This window comes from Gorilla gorilla, chromosome 3 (assembly GCF_029281585.2).
Source record: "Gorilla gorilla gorilla isolate KB3781 chromosome 3, NHGRI_mGorGor1-v2.1_pri, whole genome shotgun sequence".
Lineage (NCBI taxonomy): Eukaryota > Metazoa > Chordata > Mammalia > Primates > Hominidae > Gorilla > Gorilla gorilla.
Window position 1 is genome coordinate 72,759,192 of NC_073227.2, and position 23,183 is coordinate 72,782,374.

General features: G+C 41.6%; 1 protein-coding gene across 3 annotated transcripts in view; it reads left to right on the forward strand.

Annotated features, from left to right (window-relative positions):
- LNX1 (ligand of numb-protein X 1) overlaps positions 1 to 23,183 on the forward strand; it is a 201,054-nt gene that overhangs the window by 52,132 nt on the left and 125,739 nt on the right. For 2 of the 3 annotated variants that reach the window (XM_004038680.5, XM_055385813.2), the window contains exon 2: positions 9,579 to 9,706. The gene's annotated coding sequence lies outside the window, so the exon portion shown is untranslated. Of the gene's footprint in view, positions 1 to 7,806; positions 7,899 to 9,578; positions 9,707 to 23,183 lie in introns of those variants that run through there. The other variant, XM_055385815.2, reaches the window with a different exon arrangement.

A 23,183-nucleotide genomic window follows, 5' to 3' on the forward strand; every position in this document is an offset into this window, starting at 1 on the left:
AGCTGAATTCCAGCTCTAAAAAGAGAGGTCAGCCGGGCACGGTGGCTCACGCCTGTAATTCCAGCACTTTGGGAGGCCAAGGCGGGTGGGTCATGAGGTCAGGAGTTTGAGACCAGCCTGGCCAACATGATGAAACCCCATCTCTACTAAAAATACAAAAATTAGCCAGGTGTGGTGGTGGGCACCTGTAATCCCAGCTACTCAGGAGGCTGAGGCAGGAAAATCGTTTGAACCCAGGAGCTGGAGGTTGCAGTGAGCCAAGATTGCACCACTGCACTCCAGCCTGGGCAACAGAGTGAGACTCTGTCTCAAAAATTAAAAAAATAAAAATAAAAATAAAAATAAAAAAACAGAGGCCGCCCATCCAGGTTCATGTCCAAGTTAAAAAGGGGTGTCTTCACATGCTCTTGATTTGAGAAAAGTCAAATGAACTTCCGCTATTATTATATTGAGACCCTGTTAGTCGGAATCTGAGTGAGAGTCCTTCTCTCTGGTAATAGTGAGTGGTTTTTGTGACATTCTCTTTCTTGTATTCTTTAATTTAAGATAAATAAAGGAATGAGCTCCTTGGCCATAATCCGTGTTTTTGAGGGCCTGCCCTTTCTTGGAAGCAAAAGTTCATGGGAAGGAAAACACTTTCCCACCTAGAAAGTTGGCTTCTCCTGCGCTTCTCGTACCTGAGTAGGCCAGCAAAACAATTCTCCTCTGGCTTTTGCCTTTCCCACTCCATTCCCTACTAGGACTTTTTTTTGTGTGCATGTGTCCTCGAGTCACTTTATGTTACTAGTTATTATGAATTTTCAACCCCTTTGGGAAAAAGTCTGAAGAATTTGGGCTGAGGACAGAGTACTCTATTGGACAGCATAAAAAACAGCAAGTGTGTGGAGGATTGATGTGAGGAAAATAGTAATTTGCTCCTATCCACTGAGCACTGACTATATAAAAATAGAATTAACAGGGATTTAAATAATACAACACTTAAAAAGCATATAGTATTGGGGAGAGGGACCTTTTTAAAAAGGTTACTGAGCTGCCAACTCTACCTTAAAGGAATTTTAAATTCATCTAAACAGCTACAGATGTTACTGTCACCTGCTGAGCACAGATCTTTTTCAAGTTCTTCCCAAGGTGCAATGCCAGCCAGCCCTGACTGTGGGCACGAAACTGAGACCATATCTGAAATATACATAGTCTTTCTACCCACTCAGAGCAGCTGCCTCTACATTTGTGCAAATTCTAAAGCTATAAGAGGTATAGGTTTTCTCGGGTGACATACACAGAATCTGAAAGTGTGCTTCAGTCTTGGTTCCCATGAGCCTCCTCTGCCTGGCCCTTCATGGATAAGAGCCAAGATAAGGCTGTGGGGGACCTGGGAAAATCATGGGCTCTATAGTCAACTGGCACTGTTACAGGAAAGGGGTCCCGATCCAGACCCCAAGAGAGGGTTCTTGGATCTTGTGCAAGAAAGAATTCAGGGTGAGTCCACAGAGTAAAGTGAAAGCAAGTTTATTAAGAAAGTAGAGGAATAAAAGAATGGCTACTCCATAGACAGAGCAGGCCCAAGGGCTGCTGGTTGCCCATTTTTATGGTTATTTCTTGATATATGCTAAATAAGGGGTGGATTATTCAGGCCTCCCCTTTTTAGACCATATAGGGTAACTTCCTGATGTTGCCATGGCATTTATAAACCATCATGGCGCTAATGGGAGTGTAGCAGTGAGGACGACCAGAGGTTACTCACATAGCCATCTTGGTTTTGGTGGGTTTTAGCTGGCTTCTTTACTGCAACCTGTTTTATCAGCAAAGTCTTTCTGACCTGTGTCTTGTGCCAATCTTTTATCTCATCCTGTGACTTAGAATGCCATAACTGTCTGGGAATGCAGCCCAATAGGTCTCAGCCTTATTTTACCCACCCCCTATTCAAGATGAATTGCCCTGGTTCACTTGCCACTCAAGTGTTAGCTCTGCAAACTCAGGAAAGTACTTTATAATAACTTGGAGCCTTAAAATTAGAAGAAACAAGCTGGCCTGCTGTCTCATGTAACTGCATCTGTAACACTCCTCTGTTAAGCAATTTCTACCTTAGACTTTAATTGTTTGTCCTTAGCTCTGCTTCCTTATTGACTCTAAGTTCCTCAAATGCAGAGATTCTTTCCATCTTTGTCATATTGAAGGTGCTTAATAAATTTGGTGTATAAATGAGTGAATGAATTAATGTCTTCATTATTGTGAATTATTGTGAAAATTAAATGTGATAAAGTTAGCTCCCTTCCCAAAGAGTATAGGCTTTGACTCTCAAGAAAACGAAAAGATGACTCAAGATGTGACTTAACAACGAGTAATCTCTCCCTTCCTCCATTCCTTCCCTTGACTTACATTCATCTTTAGTTCTCTAAACTAATATTTATCAAAGGCCTCCTATGTTTCTTCCAGATACCAGGCTAAGTCCTGAGATTATGTGGAAAGTCACATTCCTTTCCTCGCTGTCTAGAAAGGAAACAGTCTTTAAAAATTACAGTCAGGGCCAGGTGCAGTGGCTCACACCTCTAGTCCTACCATTTTGGGAGGCCAAGGCAGGAGGATCGCTTGGGCCCAGGAGTTCGAGACCAGCCTGGGCAACTAGGCAAGACCCCATCTCTACAAAAAATACAAAAATTTGCTGGGCATGGTGGTGCATGCCTGTAGTCCCAGGTACTTGGGAGGCTGAGGTGGAGAATCCCTTGATCATAAGGAGGTCAAGGCTACAGTAAACCGTGATTGTGCCACTGCACTCCAGCCTGGGCAACAAAGCAAGACCTTGTCTCAAAAAAAAAAAAAAAATCACAGTCAGTAAAATAATTGCTGAAGTAGAGTATGTCACGAGTGCAGAACAGGCATCAGTATCTGCTTGGGGAAGTCAGGAAGGTCCTATAAAGGAGATGGTATCTGAGCTGAGCCCTGCAGATGGAGGAATAATACTGCCTGGGACTGAATCTCAGGTCTGCCCATAACCAACCAGGCATGTTGGACAAGTTACTTTACCTCGCAGAGACTCAGTCTCTTCACCTGTTTGTAGTTAGCTCATGGGATTTTTTTGCCAGGATTCAGAACATGGGCAAAGAGCATAACATTGATCTAGGCAATGGTTCAGCAAATGTTAGGATGGCACAACAATGGTGCAACAAATGTTAGAAATAACCATAAAAATGTCCAGCCTGGTTGTTATGGGAACCACAGACAGTCAGGTTTGGGGAGTATCCAAGGAGGACCCCTTTTCCTCACCTAGGTTCAGGATAATTTGAGAAAATTTTAAAAGAATAATTTTGGAGGCCAAAATATCACCTTTGAAATGACAATGGCTAAATTGGAGAACAAGGTTAGAACAAGGGAAACAAAGCTAGAAGGCACTCAGACTGGGCAGATGTAGGCATGGCAGCCTCCTAGACAGAAGTCTGCCCTGGAGAGACTCAGAGTGTGGAGCCACAGACGAAAGCTCTGGCTCACTTTCAAGACAGGAAAGAGAGGTTCAAACCCAAGTTTGCCCTGCTGTCCATTTCCATTTTACCAGTCAAGGGCTCCCAGGGACAGAGAGAATGAAGGGTGGAACATGGCCAGAATGTGCTTAGAAAACCAGTTCTCTATGGAAATGGGGGTGAGGGGAGTGCACCCCTCTAACACAGTGTTACTATGGCATGGGGGCTGGCAGGTGGTGGCATTCTGTGCTTGCAAAGGATCAGAGATATGGATAAAGTTTGAAGGCAGACAGGGGCCAGATCATAAAAAGCCTCACAGGCCAGGCAAGGCAAAGGAGCTGAGGGCGAATGACTACTGAAAAGATCAGGAATATCAACTGATGGACTGCCAGGAAGAGGGACTGATCAGGAATATCAATTGATAGTTTGCCAAGGAGAGTGACAAGTGCAGCTAGCATTGCAAAGCATACACAGGTAGAGGCACTCATCTCCAGGCTCGTAGAAAAAGAGGCTGGCAACATGGTTTTGCCAGGTCCTTAGGAAGCTGAAAATGCTGGCAAGGAAGTAGGATCTGGGCTAGATGGACCTAAAGTGAAACTAGTAAGGAACAGATATTCTTGGGCAGCCTCCCGGAGTCCAGGAACCAGACAGTACAGTCCATTCAGAAAGAATGTAAAATTTGAGGAAGGGAATGAAAAATCTGAATGAATAAGAAAATACAGTAGAGAGTTGCATTCTCAGATTTCTTTTGAAATGGGAGATTTTGGGGTGATAACAAGATCTAAGGGGTGATCCTGAGAATGGGAGACTCAATAGAAGTAGAAGGGAATGTCATTGTCATTATAATAGAGGGAAGTCAGGGATGCTGGAGGGGTCATCTACAAGAATGTGGAAGCCTTCAGGATGAAGTCAAAGTTAACAAGGAGAAGAGACATTTTAAATCTGGTATGTGGAACTGGGTCAATTAAAGTAGCCATGTATGAAGGATCCAACAAAGAACAAAGACATGGCAACCTTCAAAATAGCAACAGCCACCACCAAAAAATTCCCTGGGAATAATCCACCCTGTTTATGCAAGAATGGAGATCATAGAACCATAAAAATATGTATAATTGTCATAAGATATAGGTCTCGTGACCATTATAAACACAGTAACAATGAAGTTCTTTTTTTTTTCCCTACTAAAGAAGAACATGCTGACCACAAATCAGTGTGGTAAACTTTCACAAAATGTGCACCAACTTCAATAATTGATTTAATGCTAATTTCCCTGAGATACTCTCTCTCTCCCCAAAAGCACACAAACCAGAGAAGTGTTTCCTCCTAAACTGTAGGTCCACAGGTTACCCTAGAAACTCATCTGCAAACCAGGCAACACACAGGTTGTGAGTTTGTGAGAGAAATGGAATATCTTCCATATACACAGAACCAGATGGCATTCTATCACATCAGCTGATGTTTGTGATTATTACTCTTATTTCCCATAATTGCCCTTCTGAGATCTGCTCATCTGCGTTTTGCTAAGCACATATAATTAGCCAATAAAAGATATGGAGCTGAGCCCATTTAAAAAAGTAATTACGGTCAATATGATGGTATGTAATGTAATAAGCAAGTCCAAATCATAATGTTAAATACCTTCAGAAGATAGCCAAAGAGGTTTTTTGTAGAGATGACTTTTATTAAAGTCAAATGGAATATGTCCATTTTAGTTGTGGCATTCAATCATCATAGACAACTCTAGAAATATGTCATGGGAAAAAAAAAATAGGAAGCAAAACGGGCAAAGTAATTCTGCTGAATCACAAGGCATGGTCTTCGCTGTAGGTTCATTGCCAGGAGGAGTCCTTGAGAACACCAAACTTCATTGTGGGGATCTACAAGAAAAGAGCTTTGAAGACAGACCTCCTCCCCCACTTAGATTTCCCTGTCAAGATATATAAAGGAATTCAAACTAATCAAAAAGTCCAAGTGAGCCGGCTGGTTAACTAGGACAGGCCCAACTTTGAGTTCAGAAAGCTTTCTAATGTTTTCCACCTGCCTATCCAAAGAACAAAGTTTCCAGGATATGTTGACTGCAAAGGAGGCTTGCTCCTAAAGAGAAAGATCATGTGGTTGCCGAAATGGCATATCCTGGAAGTTTAGCTCAGTGCTGAAAACCATTGTCATGCGTAAGAAATTACCCCATGCCCAAGATACTGAGTTTCTTTTTCTTAAGCTGTTTAATCATCATGAGAAAAGTAGTCAACAGGCATGTGAGGACATGAAGCAGTTAGTCCTTGAGGTTCCCGAGGCTCTTTACAGTCTCAGCCCATCTAAATTTAGCAATCAGTGGATCCTCTTCACCCTAGCAAGGTGGATATTTCATTGTCTCGTATTCCTCTTCTCCCCCACCACACACATGTTCCTCCCCAACAGATATCTGCTATAATCATTCCTGTTCCACCCATGCCACTGCCCTGTCTGGAATGATCTGTGCCCTCTCACCACCTCTCCAAATCGTTCAAGGCCCAAATTATGTTCCTTTCTTCACGAAATATTCCCCAATGGCACCAGCCAACACCAATATTTTTGCTTCTTGATCAGCCCTCTTTTCTGTCTCACTTACTGTCCAACTAGAGATAGAAAAGGGGACCAAGTGGCTTGCACCTGTAATCCCAGCACTTTGGGAGGCCGAGGTGGGAGGATCACTTGAGGTCAGGAGTTCAAGAACAGCCTGGGCAACATAGTGAGACCTCATCTCTAGAAACAATTTAAAAACTAGCAGGGCATGGTGGCACGTGCCTGTGGTCCCAGCTACTTGGGAGGCTGAGGTGGGAGGATCACTTGAGCCCAGGAGGTTGGGGCTGCAGTGAGCCATGATGGCACCACTGCACTATAGCTTGGATGACAAAGGGAGAGTTGTCTCTAAAAAAAAAATTAAAAAAAGAAAGAAAGAAAGAAAAGAAAGTAAGAAAGTAAAAGAAAAGGGTTTGATCTTGGGGGTTAAAACCAACTGCTAGTGTGCCTGGAGTAATATCTTCAAGATTCCAAAGTTCTTTCTGAGTTGAAAAGTGTCATGGTCTTTAGCAATGACAGTGAGAATGGTATGGGAGGAGGGAATGGAGCACTATATGTCCAGGATTTGCCAAGCCTAGTCTAAACCATTCTTCCTGGTAGTGGTTTATAATGAAACTTAATTTTTCATTGTCTCATATTATCCAAATGTATGCAGTTCCATGTTCTTATGGCCACTCGGATTAAATTTTCAGATTTTAAAGTGATAGGCCGCAGAAGTTACAGAGAAAAATGACCATAAAAGATGTCATAGAGAGTTACAACTGGTCATTCTTGAGGGGTCCCTCAAGCTGGCCTTCCATCTTGGGGTTGATTTGATAAGCTCTCAAAAGATGATTTCAAGTGTGCACCCAGGGGCGATGGATTTCCTGGTATGATTTCTCATAAATATATGCATGAATTTATGAATATATATGTATTTATATATACATATATATTTTTTATACACACACTTTCAGTGTATAGACCAGATTACTAATTAATTTCCAAATGGAGACATCCTTTATCAGAAACTACACTCCCCAGGGCTACTTCTACAGGTTTCTACCTCTCCTTCTGAATAATGGGCAAGAAGCTGAATGTGTCCAGGAAGTGTCCCAGTGAGCATGAAATCAGAACCTTCCCTCTTTTCTTTCCAGTGGTTAAAAAGTGGGTCTTGATTAAAAACTGCTCTGCCACTTGCTGATGAGCTTGTCCTTAGGCAGTTTCTCAGATTCACTATGTCTTGGTTTTCCCAGCTGTGGAATGCAAATAGCAATGATACCTGACACAGGGTTCTTGTATAAAGTGCTCAGAACAATAAGTAGCACCTGTTAAACACAATGTTCATTTTTATGATTACATTTTTTTCTAGTAGTTTAGAAATATAATTTCCATGATAATGTAACAGCCCTAATGGCCAAAAAAAAAAGCCCCATATTATTTTTTTTAACCCATGCATATATTATTCGAAATCCAGGAGTACCAAGAAAGATCTCACCTGAGAAGGCTAATTGTGTAGTTTTTTCTCTTCCTTTATACACTATACCTGGGAGTTAGCTCCACTCCTGGATTAACTCTTATTTCTCTATTTTCTTTCTGTTTTACAACAATTCATCACACCACGTATGTAGATGACTGTGTGTATGTGAATATGGTAAGTGAAACCTCACAATCTCCAGGCTGTTCGGTGAAGCTTTATGCGAATTCATTTCACCTACACCCTTCCCCTGCCCACCCAAGGCCTTGAACCGAAGCCTGTGATCCCCTCCCAGGTTGGATCCTGCCCTTCGCCAAAGGCAAGACCGCTGAAGGCGTGGCCTTCTAGATGATTCATCAGGTTGGCGGGCTCTCCCTCCCCTCCCCCTTGCCCAGGGGACACCGTGTCCGCGTGAAGAGGGGGGCCTTTGTGTGAGTGATGTTTCTCAATTATCAAACTAGTGGCGTGAAACCTTTTCCTGAAACACCTGAGTGTAAAAGGTTTTGTTACCTCCCTTTTTTTCTTTTAAATAATAAAGGAATAGCCACACCTACCTTAGTTTCTATTGGATAAAAAGGTGAATAGTTTTGTTGTGGTGGTTGTTGTTGTTTTAAGCCTTCAACTCTCAAAAGGCACAGAGTTCCCAGGTGCAAAGAGGTAGCTTAGATCGGTCTGGGGCGGATCGGGGACAGGAGCCAGCTCCCCTGAGGTCAAGCACCAGAGCCGGCCCCCAGACCCCGCCCTCGACTACAATTTCTCTTCCTTCCCCTCCCCCTTGCTTTGCGAGCTATTGACTGACTGCAGCCAGCTGAGGCCCAGGCTGTGGGAATCCGGACTTCCTTTTCTTCCCTCTCCCATTTTTCCTTCTTCCTCCACCCTCCCCCAAACCAAACCCCAAAACCTCTAGGTAGTCCAATATTAAAACCGGTGGAACCAAAGCATTCCCAAAATCAGGAGGAGGGAAAGAAGAAGACGAGGGAGGCAAAAGTAGGAGGAAAATAGGAATGTCAACATTTATTTTCCCGAAGGGGAAAAAAAATTCTCTCTGGGCAGGCAGGCCATCTTCCGGGAGGGGGAATCCACAGTTTCCTCAGGTAATAAGTTCAGGGATGCTGGATGCAGGTGGTAAAAATACACAGCGTTTCAATGGGATGATGGGAGATGTTTACAGCCCTCCTGGGAAGATGCCAGAGGGTTTAACAGTCCTGGGATACCTCCCAGCTGCCTGCTCTGGTGCTGGATGAGTTTACGTCTCCTTTCCTGCTGGAAAAGGTGAAGCAACCAGTGACTTGTCCAGGGTCACACACCACTCTTGGGACAGAAATAACTCTGACGCCTCTTTCCTGGCTATATCAGCAGACAACATCGCCTAATGACTGTACTACCATTCCAATCTGAATCACTTAAATTGCTCCTAATTGCAGGCCTGCAGTGCACTGTAACTGCCGTATGACTCTAACTGCCAAGCCAGCCGAGATAGGAATGACTGAAGTTTTGCAAATTCCTGAATATGGAATTAAAAATGCTGGGCGGGGGAGGGGGTAGCGCAAAAGTGTTTGAAAACCACTTTGAAACTGCTGACAGGTATCCTATTTCAAATTGTTTAAAAGATAAATTGGAAATGTCACCTTAAATTTGTCATTTTATTGGAATTAGAGAAACACTTGGTGTTCAAATGGATGCGGTTCGAAAAGGTACCTCAGATATTTCTAAGCAGTTCGGCTTCACACTCTTCCTTTTTGTGTCTGCTAAATTACTGTCTCATTTTGGTGTTTAAACTTCCCTTTTAACTCCTTTGTGGGCAGATATGGGGAAAGGGGGAGGGCCTGGGAAACAACCAGGTATTTGACTTCAGATCTGAACACGGGGCTGGACACGTGCTGTGCTCAGGAAAGAAAGTAAATTCCACCTGGCAAATTGCTCTAACTGATTCATTTGTCCACAAAGAGACGCCACCTACCTGCTTGCAGGTATTCAGGTAAATGACAGGTGGGCGGGGCCTCCTGACTCTTTCAATCCCTAATGTCTCAGCAATGCTTTATCTGTCGGGGCTTCCGTGATGTCACCTATTTCCTGGTCTGGAGCGACCAATGCCGTCCTCCTTCCTCCAGGCACCTGTTCACCGAAGTTGAGGCTGGTCACAACTCCGGCGGCCCAAGGAGCTGCTCGGTTCACCCACAAGGAATGAGAGCTGCCTGCCTGCTGCTGCTTGGAGAGCCCCAGACAGTCGCTTGAAGAGGTGAGTTGAAACCCTCCATTTTTCTCTCTTGGCATTTAGACCACTGGCCCCTGAGGGATCTGAACACGGAATTTGAATGAAAAAATACAAGCTGAACGGCTTGTCGCTAGTGTTTGCCCCAGAGGGAGAAGCTTCTTTGAGACAGAAGAGTAGAGAGATGACTTTGACATTCTAGTTGCACAATAAACTTCTCCCAGGCCAGATATTTAATCCTTTTTGTTTCTCTGATCATTAATCCAGCCTGTGCTTGTCCTCGTACTTGATCTGATTAAAACAGCAACAACAACCCAAAGAGAAGTAGAGTGAAGGCTTTTGTTTTGAAACTTAGCGCGAAGGTGCAGATCTGTTCAGCCTGTTTAACGGGGGCTAGGAGGCCAGTGCAGACTGGATTCAGAGTTCTTATTTTTCCTTTTTTTCCCCCGTATTTTGATCTAAACCTGTGAGGTGTCCCTAGTTTTTTTTTCTTTCCCCCTGAAAACCTGTTCTTCAGGGCAAATTCTGTTGCCCTATTCAGAAGCTGTGCGTTCCAGTTTTCCTCTCTTCTCTGAAAAAGTCTACCATTTTCTTTGCTCTTTGTTGAACACTCTTTTAAATACGACTTTGCAGCGTGCATTTAGAATTTGTTTACATTTAGACCTGGACTGGCTGCCTGCTGACCTTTGGTTACAGTAAGGATTAGTTCCCTCATTGCCGCAAGAATGTGACTTCAGGTCTGATTTTTAATTTTTTGGACCTCTTTGGCTTTTTCTGTCTCTTTTTCTTTTAATAGCAAATATACCGAGGAAGTTGTTCTGCCAGGACCTGGCTTTTAAAGTAATTTTACCTCTAGGATCCATTTTTGTTTTCTTAATCCTGATCACACAGCCTGTATTACTTCTGTTCTTGACAGCCCTATAGTCAAACTCTTTAGCCAATATTATTGTCAGAGAAAGGAAACCATTTTTAAGCTCAGCTGCCTGCTGGGATGAGCTGGAAAAACTGGAAAAAGAAAGAAATCTGCGAGACACTTCATTCTAGATTCCATCATCAGCTGTTTTTCTGAGATTTAAGTTAGCAGATGTTTGCAAGGGAATAATCTGTTAGGAATTATGCTCCTGTTCATCCACCCAGAAATACAAAATGCATGTAAATTCTCCAAAGGTATGAATTGAAACAAGCTGAGATCATTTTTGCCTTAGACAGACAGTCGTTCCTCACCACTAAGAATCTGCCCAGTTCTTGTTGCAAATTTCTGTCTTACTGTTTGGAGGTCCCTATTGTTCTTCCTTAACTGACCTTTGTTTATTATTTTCCCCAAGCTTGTGAGTTTAGGGGGTGGGGTTTGGCCACCACTTGTCTCTTACTAAGGTTCTCACTTGATTCAAAGCTTGGATCTTCTGGATAAAAGTGCATCTAAACCTCTCCTCAAGATTACATTGCCTCTGGTTTACCATGGTTGATTAGTGCTTTTCACAGTAGTTAATTTATGATTAAATAAATAATTTCATCACTGTATGTCAGCATGTCTGAGTATTAAAGGAACAAAGCTGTAGACACTGTACCCCCAGGTAGAAGAAAGAAAAGAAGTGACAAAGACTGGAATTCGGAGTCAGATTGACTAGAATGCAGTTGGTCTGTTGGGTAATTTACACACAAGTCCTGTCCAGAGTTCCTGTGGTAACTCCACCCATTGGTTCAAGTGGACATAGGCCTGATGGAAAAATGTGCAATCTCCTTCATTCATATCCTTGAGCAAGTTACTTCTCTGACTTTCAGTTTCTTCATCGGTAAGATGGGAGATAATAATCCCCATGATCTAATGTGGTTGTGAGAAGTAAATGAGGTAGCTAATGTATGTTAGCATCCAGCGACCAATGCCTGGTGTTAACTGGTGCTAAACTGAGGCTAGGTTCTTCCTTTGGAAGGAATTTTCCTAGGTTGCTTGGAGGAGAGAGTCTGACTCTATCAAGATAAAGATCATATGTGGTTGCAATTGTAGGAACCTTGATAGTTCTTGTTATTGTAATTAATTGTAGGTAATTAACTGCAATGTTAACAGTTTGGAAAAAGAAAACAGGCAGGAGAATGCTTAAACAATGTCATTAAACAAGGTGGGCAGATTTGTCTCCGCTAGCCTCACAGGCAAAGCTTTTAGGAGTTGCTGGCTGGCTGTGATTTCTTCCTTTTCCCACTCTAAGGCTCTCATCCTGCAACAGACCCACAAAATGTGATTCTCCATGGGCCTTTTGGGGGAAATGTCCAGTTGTCATTGCTGTAATCTGACTTGGCAGAGAGTTCTTTTTGCTGTCAGTCGTGCTATCTCCAGGGCAGACTGGGTGTTTGGTCTCCTCCAGTCTCACAGATAAACACCCTTCTCCCTAACCAGAGTAAGGGTTCATGCCGAGCCTCTGGCAGGAGGAAGCCCCTGGTTTGGAGCCTCATTGTACCATAGAAGGAGGTTCATGACCCATTGGATGTGATTGGCCTCGTCATGGAATACCCTGTGCCCTTGGGTGACCTTGAGTCATTGCATATGGGCAGTTGTGTGCCCAGGGCCCTGGTCACTTCTCTGGGTCTCGCCCTTCAGGGATACCACAAATTTTCATCATTCAAGAGTAAGGGATTAGTGGATTGAGGTCAGTGGGTTCTACTGTTCTACTAGCTTGCCTACGGAGCCCTAAGGGAGAACCTCAACCACCCTGCATGTCAGTTTCCTTAGCTACATTTTTCCCCAAAGGATGCTAAAATGATGTACTTCACAGGCCCCCTCCGTCTTTACAACTGAAGCAAGGTGGGCTGCATGTCCAGGTGGGTAGGTCAGACTGACTGGGGGGACTGGGTAGTGCCTCACTAGAAAATATCAATCTTATTCATTCCATTCTAGGTGGGGCAATGCTACTGCTTTAGAATAGTGGTCTGGTCTCTGGCATCAGGCTGCCTACCTGGGTTTTCGAAACCCAGATCTACCATGTGCTACCTGTGTGACCTGGGACAGATTCTTTAAGCTGCTCTCATCAGCTGTATGGTAGGGTTATCATGAAGATGAAATGGGTTGAAATGTGTAAAGTGCTTGGAATGGTACCTGCCACAGTGTTCCTTGTAAATATTGAAAGGAAGGCATAGTTGATAGTATCAGACAGGTCTGTGTATCAGACCCAGTTCTACCATGTAGTTGCTAGCCTAAATAAGTTCCTTAATATTTCTTTGCTTTGGTTTCATCATCTGGGAAATGAAATACTTCCCAGACTCAGTGCTGTTGGGAGGAATAATTGAAATAATTACATGGAAAGTGCCGGGCATATTTTAAATGTTCAGTGAGTGTTAACTATTGTTATATTATTTTAAACATTTTTATATTGCTTACAGTTAGACATCTTAGGTCGTGCTACTATCCGGATGTAATAATGATGGAAACGGTAGTACATTGAGGGCCAAAGACTGAGCAAAAAAAGATTTCCCAAAAGGCTCCCAAAGGCAGAGGAGGAAAACCTGTTAACAAAGATTGTGTTGTTTCTCTTGGAGTTCCAGGGTAGAGTGGCTGCCAGTGGAAATGCCTGGTCTTTCATAAACCTGTGGGGAGTGGGCTTCTGTGATGTGACTAAACAGTGGGTCTTCCTGGAGCGGTGATTTCCTGGCTTCACCTGTCACTGTCTCCTTGTCTCCAAGACCTTGGCTAAGACTTCCTTTCTATATTTGAATTCCTCACTTAAAGTGGAGAAAATAGGGTCTGATGGGATCTTGACTACTTTTTTTTCCTTTCACTCTGTTGACCAGGATATGATCTTGACTACTCGAAATGCCGTCTGTAAGATGCTGGCAAGGCGAGGACACATAAGAGATGCTCTAAAGTGTGTCCTCCTCATTGCCTCAGTATTCAGGGACTTCCCAGTAGCATACAACTACTCCTGATATTTATGTACTGACATTACATAGACTCTCTTTTATGTGGTTGGCAAATTTATTGTCCTCTGACAATGCCTCCAAAGTATCAAAGGCTTTTCAAAACTGTTTGGAAGGAAGGCTGTGTCACTGTTCCTGGGTTAATAGGATTTAGTCATTAACTATCCCCAAAGAATAGGGTTGACATGAAAACCATAAAAAACCCATACAATGTGGAAAACTACACTGAGCTGAAATCAGGAACAGAAAACGTTTGTTGTCTCCCGTAAACTTTCTGTGTTTACCATTTCCTCCATTTTGTTCTGTGTGACATGAGGACACCACAGTGACCTATTTGGTTAGTTACACAGATACTTCAGATCAGTAAGAGGAAGAACTTTCTATGAATTAGAGTTGTCCGAAAATGTAGTAGGTTGCCTTTTGGGATACTGAGTTTCTTGTCACTGAAGGTGATCATTTTTTTTGGCATATTTAGTGCATGGTGTATGTTTGCTGGATGAGTGAATGAATTAATAAATGAATGACAAAGAGGATTTGTGTTTTTCAGCTGCACATACACTCATCTGTAAAGTGAAGATTACCTTAATGATCTCATAGGATTATTTTAGATTAAATGAAAAAACATGTTGAATACCCAGCACAGTATCTTGCATATTGCAAACTGCTCATTAAATAGTAATAATCATTATTTTTTATTTTATATTCTAAAAAGAATTTCTCCCTCAGGTAGAAGGTAGACAAGATGATACACCAATTTGAGATTTGCAGTTTTTACAATCATCTGTTTACTCTTATTCTCTTCACCTCTGCCCTTCTTCATCTATCCATCTGAAAGAACTTCTCTCTGCTCTAGAAAGCCAAGTTCCTTGGCATGGTAGGTTGACTAGTACACTTCTAACAGTGGGAGTAAGTTCTATCCCAATTAACCGGGGACATTTTTGGTAACACCACTAATTTGTGACTTGGAATATGTGGACTTAGACTCCATGATTTTTTACAGGTGACTCTTATTTGCTTCTTGTGTTTGATGCATTTGTCACAGGCACACAAAAGACTTCACCAGCAGCAGAGTCGAAACTCTCCAAGAATTTTCTTTAATAGCTTCTTGGCACAATAGCACATGCATGATGGGGAGGTCTAAATATGTCATTGCTATCTGCTAAGATGATTTGCATAACTTGCTTATGACTGCTTTTGACAGTCACGTGGCCTTTTCTGAATAGAGCGCGGCATGTTTAGGCTCCTGCATACTCGCATTAATACATGAGTCACCACGTGTTTTCAGACTCCTCATTAAATATGATTGTCTGACTTATATTACATCTTCCACAACATACACACACTCAGCCATTCTATCTGTGGCCTTTTTTTTTCCCTTGAGGCCCTTTGCAAATTTAGTCTAACAGTCATTTCTGAAAGCATCTGTATTCTAACTTATTAATGAATTAAAGGGAAATTAATACATTTTCTAATAGGGTAGAGTTGCTAAATATGTAGCAATCTATGTGGCTGCCATCTCCAAATATTTTTCCCTATTTCTAAGCCCTATAGAGAAGTGTTGGAAAGGATCGTTGGGAGCATTCACCCCATTCCTGCAGGAATACCCCTGGAAATATGTAACCCCTGTATTTCTAGGGCTGCCATAACAAATACCCATAAACTTGGTGGCTTAAAACAACTCCCATTTATTGTCTCACAGTTCTGGAGGCTGGAAGTTTGAAATAAAGGTAACAGCAGGGCCACACTCCTCTGAAGGCTCCAGGAGAGGGTCTTCTCTGGTCTCTTTCAGTTTCTAGTGGCTCTAGACATTCCTTAGCTTGTGGGTGCATAATTCCAATCTCTGCCTCTCTCCTCACATCACCTTCTCCTCTGCGTTTGTGTCTTCTCCTGTCTTATAAGTGTCTAAGGACATCTGTCATTGAATTTAGGACCCACTCAGATAATCCAGAATGATCTCATCTCAAGATCCTAAACCTCATGACATCTTCTTAGATCGTTTTCCTGTAAGGTCATAGTCACAGGTTCTGGGGTTAAGACATGGATATATCTTTTGCGGGGACCCTCATTCTACCCACTGTATCCCCAGCTGACAACCATATACACAAGCTCTTCCAACTACTTATGGAGAGATTTCTTGTCCACTTGGAGGCTGAAATACTGAGCAAAGTACAGGCAAGGAGAGTCAGAATTGGCAGCCATCATCACTACCTTCATTTATTTCTATGTTCATGCCACAGTAGTAAGTGTTTTGTACTCTAAAGGCCTACTGAGTTCTTCCAGTCAACAGTGTGAGATATCTAATAAGACAAAACAGTAAAAACCATCATAGATTGCATTAGTAGACACATAGTATCCTGGTTAAGGAAGTGATCACTCTACTGAATCCTGAGTCCTCCAAACCAAAACAGGATAACTTCACTTCCAGGTACAGGTTTTCAAAGAGACCTTAACAAACTAGAAGGCATCCTGGGTAGATCTTTTACCACCACCTGGACTACCCGGGAAGACAATTGGAAGAACCAAAGACAAAGATAAAAACAAGGGAGAAACCACCCAATGCTGTCTTTAATTTGGGGATGTGTGTGTCATGTTTTGAGGAAGCTAATGTGATATACGTTACACTGAAAGGCAGAACAAGGCCAAAGGTCAAAGTAATGTGGGAAGCACTAGCTATTTGAAAAACTGACCAGTTCTCCATCAGTGGAAGTGTTTCAGATAGAAGCTGGTAGGTCCTGTAGGGATCTTGAAAAGAGGATTTTTCTACTTGGTGAAAATCTAAGTTCCTTGCCCAATCAAAATCCTATGACTTCTAAATAAATCATTTTAAAACCTCACATAGAGGTCGTCATATGGGCACATCAAGAGATCGCTACTCTTCCTTGATTGACACATTTGCTCAGGTTCTTCTCACCTGGATTACTTCCCACTTGTCCAGATCACATTTATCATTCGTGATCCTTCCCAAGGACCATCTATCCCATTAACTTTCCTTGATTGTTCTGGGCCACACGCACTCTCTATTGTCTCTCCTCCAAAGCTTGTCCATGGCTCCTGTCTTGGGGCATTATACACATTGCCATGTATTGAGTATTCTCTTGCAGTGTTTTTACATTTTTTTCCTATGGATAAACTCTGTTTTCATAATTAGACTTAAATGTATTGGAGATGAAATGGAATTCCCTACAGGAACTCCCACAGAGTTTAAGGCCAATCCCAGGCATGGATTTAGGCAAAGCCACGACCCCTGTAGAATTGAAACACAGCCGGAAAATGTTGAGAATTCAAATATCTTTCCTCATCTTGTCCTTCCCTCTGTAAAACTTGGTTATCTGTTTAAAAAACACAAAAAACAAAAAAAAAACCACACACACATAAACACTTTTTGAAATTGTTTTTCAGCTTTGGATGAAAGAATGTCAGTTTGCTTCTTTCCCATACCCCTCTGATATCAGCTCTTCACGGGATCCTTGGTGACTCCTAGCATGAACAGAGCTCCGAATCGATGCAAAAATACTGTGCCTTCATTTGTTGTTGTTGTTGTTGTTGTTTGCAGGGGGTCAGTTCTATTTCACCATGTTTATGGACTAGGAAATGGAAGGACATCTTTTCTGTTACAGAGTTTTTACAAACAAACCCAAGTATGGCACCCCAGGGGAAAGGTGGTAAAATCTCATCAAGAGAAGGAATACCCTTCTCTAACCTGCTTATGAAAGGCATTCCCTGACTTCTAAAACTTGTGTCTAATTGGCTAGCCACTTGGGACTCTTTTCGCTTAACCACTTCCCTTGTTTTTCCCACATTCTGAACATCTATGTCCTCCTTTATTGACTCTAGATGTATTACATGGTCTCCCTTTAGTTCAATTCTCCTGTAATTTCTTGACATGTTTGTGACCTCTTTAAAGACCATTTAAAAGGGGTTTTTTTTTTTTTCGTATTTTTGGGTGTTTGCAATACTATACAGGCTAATGTCATTCACAGATTCATTAATGAGTGGCTTAGTCCCTCTTCGAGATCATTGATTTAGAAGTTAAGCAGAAGCAGAGCTAACCACGACCTTGGCAGCAGCCTGTAAGCACCTGCCTCCCCTCTCTTTCCTCTGCAGTGTATTTGCCCCCCATCATGCACACACAGACACATCACCCCCAACTTCCAACCCAGGTTCTTAGTTTGCAGATAATTTTATTCCATGTGTGACTATTTTTATCCAGGTCATTAATGCTCCTAATTCTTCCCTATTACATGAGAGTCTGTAAGCTAAGGAATAGCCCACAGAACACTGCCCATCCTCTGTGTATGTTCATTTACAATTGGCCTTTATAAAATTGCCATAAGAGTTTGATGGCACATTATCGATACTGTCAAGTCTTACTAAATTTATCTAAAATTTAAAATGTAATTGTACATTTACTTTGTTTGATACAGAAAGATAGACTTTGCCCTAACTTTGGCAATTATTTTCCCCCCAGTAACCTGATATAGGAGTTACAGCTAGGGCCAGGGCAGTAGTTAGGCAGACATGCCTGCTGGGTGAATTATTTTAGAAAGAGAGATGAGGCCACCATTTGAAGAAGTGGCAGGCGCTGGTCTGTTTGGTTCCTCTGTGGGTATATTTCTGCTGTTCGTGGTCCAGGATGGTGTTTCTGACTGTGATTGTGATTTTTGCACTGAGCTGTCACCCCAGTGACCAGTTTGAAACTAAGCAACCATTCTGCCACATGGAGCTTAATCCAAATCTTAAAGCATCATCAACAATTAAAAAAAACACACAAAAAAACAAAAAACCTTAAGCTCATTTTCTCGAAGCTAAAAGTAACCTCGGAAATAATCTGATACAGAGTTAGCCTTTGTGTGTTTGAAACATGCTGTAAAACAAGAGGTTGGCTGAAGGGAGTAAAAGATTTTGAATAACTTTTAAATGAGCAAAAATTCAAAGCAAACATGAATACAGTAGGGCAGAGCCTCACACTGTTTGTAAAATGTCACATTCCATGTGGTGTCCTTGCTGGAGAGAACTCTTTATTACTTGACTGGGCTCGCTTATGTACTCATGAAACAAAGCTCTTACAGGATCCAGTCATTTTGTGATCTTTTGTGAGACCTGGCTCTAGGTTACATTATTTGCTTCTTTGAAGCAAGTCATTCCTCTTGCCTTGTGAACCCTTCAGCAAACTGTTCACCTGTGTGTCTCTGTCAAGTGTAACAATCAGCTGAAGCAACAATCAATTCTGACCTTGGGTGAAGTTCAGTGGCACACCTGGGAAGAGTTTGTAATTCTACTGTTTCGTCATTGTAGCTGGCTGGCCACCAGGTCAGGTAAAAGGAAAATATCAAGACCCAAAAAAGTAGTTGGTAGCAGAGATGCATCCAAACCACAGTTTTGATATTCTACTCTTCCTACTTAGGTTTCTAAAAATAACAGTGACAAGGTCATAATTAAGGTGAGGCAAGTGAGACACTCACCTTCAGGTGCAAAATTTAAGGTGCAAAAAAAATTCAGTAATCCTAATGTGAATGCAATATTTAAAAAAATGCAAAATGAATGCAAACAATCCATGATGAACAAAAGATCAAAATGTATTCAAATAAAGACAAGATCAGTAAGCTAAAGTTATTTAGAAATTGTTTAAGATCATCACTTAGTTAAGAGAAATGATCAAACATGGCAATTTCCTCAATCAAAAACAAGATGAGTGATATGGTTTGGCTGCGTCCCCACCCAAATCTCATCTTGTATTGTAGCTCCCATAATCCCCACATGTTGTGGGAGGGACGCAAAGGGAGGTAATTGAATCATGGGGGCAGGTTTTTCCCATGCTATTCTTGTGATAGTGAATAAGTCTCATGAGATATGTTGGTTTTATAAAGGGCAGTTCCCCTGCACATGTTCTCTTGCCTGCCACCATGTAAGACATGTTTTTGCTCCTCCTTCACCTTCCGCCATGATTGTGAGGCTTCCTCAGCCATATGGAACTGTGAGTCCATTAAACCTCTTTTTCTTTATAAATTACCCAGTCTTGGGTATTTCTTCATAGCAGTATGAAAATGGACTAATACAGTGAGCAAAGAGGAAGGTTTTTGGAAAAAATGATGAGTGTGTTTCCTTTAAAGTCAGGAAAACAAAACTATTTCTAAAATTGTTTGGAGAATAAATAAAATATTTGAACTTAAATTGATGTTTTAAGTTTTGATATACCTACTCTTCATGTTTTCCACATTTTTCAACTTCCTTAATGATCTGAAAAAGATTAGCCATTAAAAAATAAAAATGTACATATCAGGACATACATTTTTCCTTTGACCTCAGGCTGCAACTGATAAGGGTACAACTGTCATGGTCCCGGGTGACCAGTATACCTCCTTGGATACTTTCCTTTTTCAAGTATTTGTGCATCTTTTGGGGGTGGGGTGGGGACATGGAGCACCTGGAGCTACAGGCTTCATTTCCTCCCATTGCCTCTCCATCAGTTGCTTGTGGCCTGTCACTGTTTAAACTTTTTCATTTATTGTGAATGTCAGTGGAAGTTCTTCAGTATTTGTACTTCTGGGTGGGAAAAATTATGTCTGATTTATCGTTTGTTTAAATGGTTTTCATTTCCCTTTTCTTGTGTTATTTACTATGTTGGTACATTTTGGAATGAGATTTATCAAAGTAAATGAATGTTTACAAACAAATAAGAGAGCCCCACATTCCTCAGATAGCAATGGTTCTAAGGATTGGATATACATTGTGAGTTCCAGTACCGAACTATTTAGCCACTGAAGACTATCTTCTGTTTATATAAATCCACCTAATGCCACTACATATTTTTGCATTTTCTAAGCTTCATTCATAGCCATTGCTTTTGTTTTTAAAAGCTTCTACATTTCTACCTTTTTACTCTTAAGATATATACCTCCTCCACCACCTCCAGGAATTGTTTTCTCCAGGCCTCAGGGCAGTGTCTCCTCCTCTACCCACTCCAGTAACAGCAGTAGTGTGTGCTATTGCTGCAAGAAAGTGGATGCAGTTTCAGGCTGTCTGGCAGTCACTTCAAGGGAACAGATTCCCTCACTTCACTCTGGCATGGAGTTTTGGAGTTCATTCTACCCATACATTATAGGAGAGACACTGACAAATTGGGGAGCTTGCAGAAGAGATTTGGATGTGAAAGAAATACTGACTGAACCTGAGGCTACTCACCCTGGGGGAGAACATGGGATCTGTCTTCAAATAATTAAAGGACTTAAAAAGTTAGGCATATTCTAAAGAGCTCCTAAGGTAACAGTGGCACTCGTGGAAAGGGCAGGTGAGGTATAGGAAAGGAAAATTTTGCTCATTATGTGGACTTTTTCCTCTATTAATCAAAGCTATACAAAGGCAGAATCATCTATTTTATAAAGTAATAAAGGCCTTTCTCATCTGTCAGGCTTCCTTTTGACTCAGAGTCTGTGGCTATAGTGTTTCATCTTTGACAAGGTTAAAGTGCCAATGCAGGACACACCGCCATGTGACTATAAAGAAGGATTCTTTTTCATAATATGGAATCCTCCTCCTATTACTAGAAAACTGTGACTCAGGCAACAATTTCAGAGATGCTTTAGGGTCAAATCTTCTCCTTTCAATGGGAAGAACACGTAAAATTATCGTTGCCACATGCTAAATGTTATATTTATCCAATTGTCCTTCTAGTGGAGTATGTGGTTTATTCTGGCAACTACATCTGATAACCATTTTCTATAAAGCCAGGGTGCATTGAAAGGAGAATTAGCAGGACAACAGCACACCAAGGATCCCATTGTTCTGATGAGTTACCTGATGCAGAAATGTTTCCACTTCCAAACAGGCTGTATTCCAAAAGCTGTTCTTAAATCTGTCTAGTGCGTTGACAGTAGACACACGATCTCGAATGACCCTCTTGGTTGCAGGCGGCACCGACTGGCTTTTGCTCTGGTATGTGTCTTTATTGTCATCCAGGAAGTTCAAAATTTGAGAATTAGGCAGAGAAGCTTCTATACAGGTTTTAGGCTGGACAATAAAATCGTAGGAAAGGAAGCAGGGATTAGGAACAAAAAGAGATGGGGGTTTTTATTTTTCTGGGTGCTTTTCAGCACTAGATTGGGGGTTTTAGCTCCATATATCTCTAAAAATCACCTCTGGTTTCTGTCCTATTCCAGATCAGAAAGAAGGAAAGGGTGATTCCTAAGGCACCACAGGGTTATACTGAAAAAGTGTAAGATTTCCACCGTACCCATCATACACGTACGTAAGGAGGGAATCAATCCACTCCACTACTCTTTCTTACTCTAAACTGTCAAAACACTGTATCACAGCTCTGTCTACTTACTTCAGTTAGGGCCAGAGATGCTGATGGCTGATACATTCAGTAAATTTATATGGACACAAAGCTGACAGGCCCTCTCTCTTACTTTTGGTGGGAGAAATTAGCTTACCTTTTCAGGCTTAATGATTTTTGATAATTTCTTCTCCATTCAGCAGCAAGGCTCTGATATGTCTGAAAACGTGATACATCATACATGTTTATAAGCTATACACTGCAAATAAGAACCACCAGGGAGATATTAATCATATTTTTTAAGTCTACCTGGTTCTTTCCCTTAGAGCCAAAACTGCTTGTTCAGTCAATTATCTCATAATCTGTTTCTATTCATGTAGGCTTTATTTAGTCTAAAATAAAGTCAGAAAATATATACAGCAGTGTTTGCATTAACATAATATTAAGAATTTGGTTTATCCACATGGGTAAGTGCCAGGGAATTGAAATTGCTCTCAGAAAGAAAAAGAAAGGAAGGGAAAAGATAAAAGAAAATTGGAGTTGGAGCTAAATCTGCCATTTTTGCTTACTCCATTCCATTCATTCTGCCTCAGCACTCAGTGAAATCAAGGAATCTTTTTCTTCAGAGATCTTTGACATATCTACAGTCATGGACCCCATAACGACATTTTGGTCAATGACAGACTCCACATATGATGGTGATCCCATAAGATTAAAATACTGTTTTTACTGTACCTTTTCTATGTTTAGACATATAAATACTTACCATTGTGTTACAGTTGCCTACAGTATTTGGTACAGTTACATGCTGTACAGGTTTGCAGCGTAAGAGCCATAGACTACACATCTATATGGTGTATAGTCAGCTATACCATGAAGGTGTGTGTAAGTGCACTCTATGATGTTCACCCAAGGACCAAATCGCCTAACAATGCACCTCTCAGAACATATCCCCATCATTAAGCAACACATGATTCTACTTGCAATAGAGCCTGAAGAGATTTAAAACCTTCTAATTTCCTGGGTCTCTTGTATTTAATGAGTTACACTATTGGGATTCTGACTAGCCATAATCAAGAAAGATGCTGGGAGACAAAGTAGGGAAGTAGGAGCAGAAACTTGGAGTCAGACAGCCCCTGCCTGTTTTGTTTCTTGTTTTGGTGTGATTGACAAGTTATTTACCCTCTGCATTTCAGTTTCGTATGCCATTTGTGAGGATTGAATAACATAATATACTATAATATAAGGCCCCTAGCACAGTGCCTGGCACATGGTAAATATTCAAAGAACTGTTAGATGAAAAAAGGATTTTTCCCAAACATC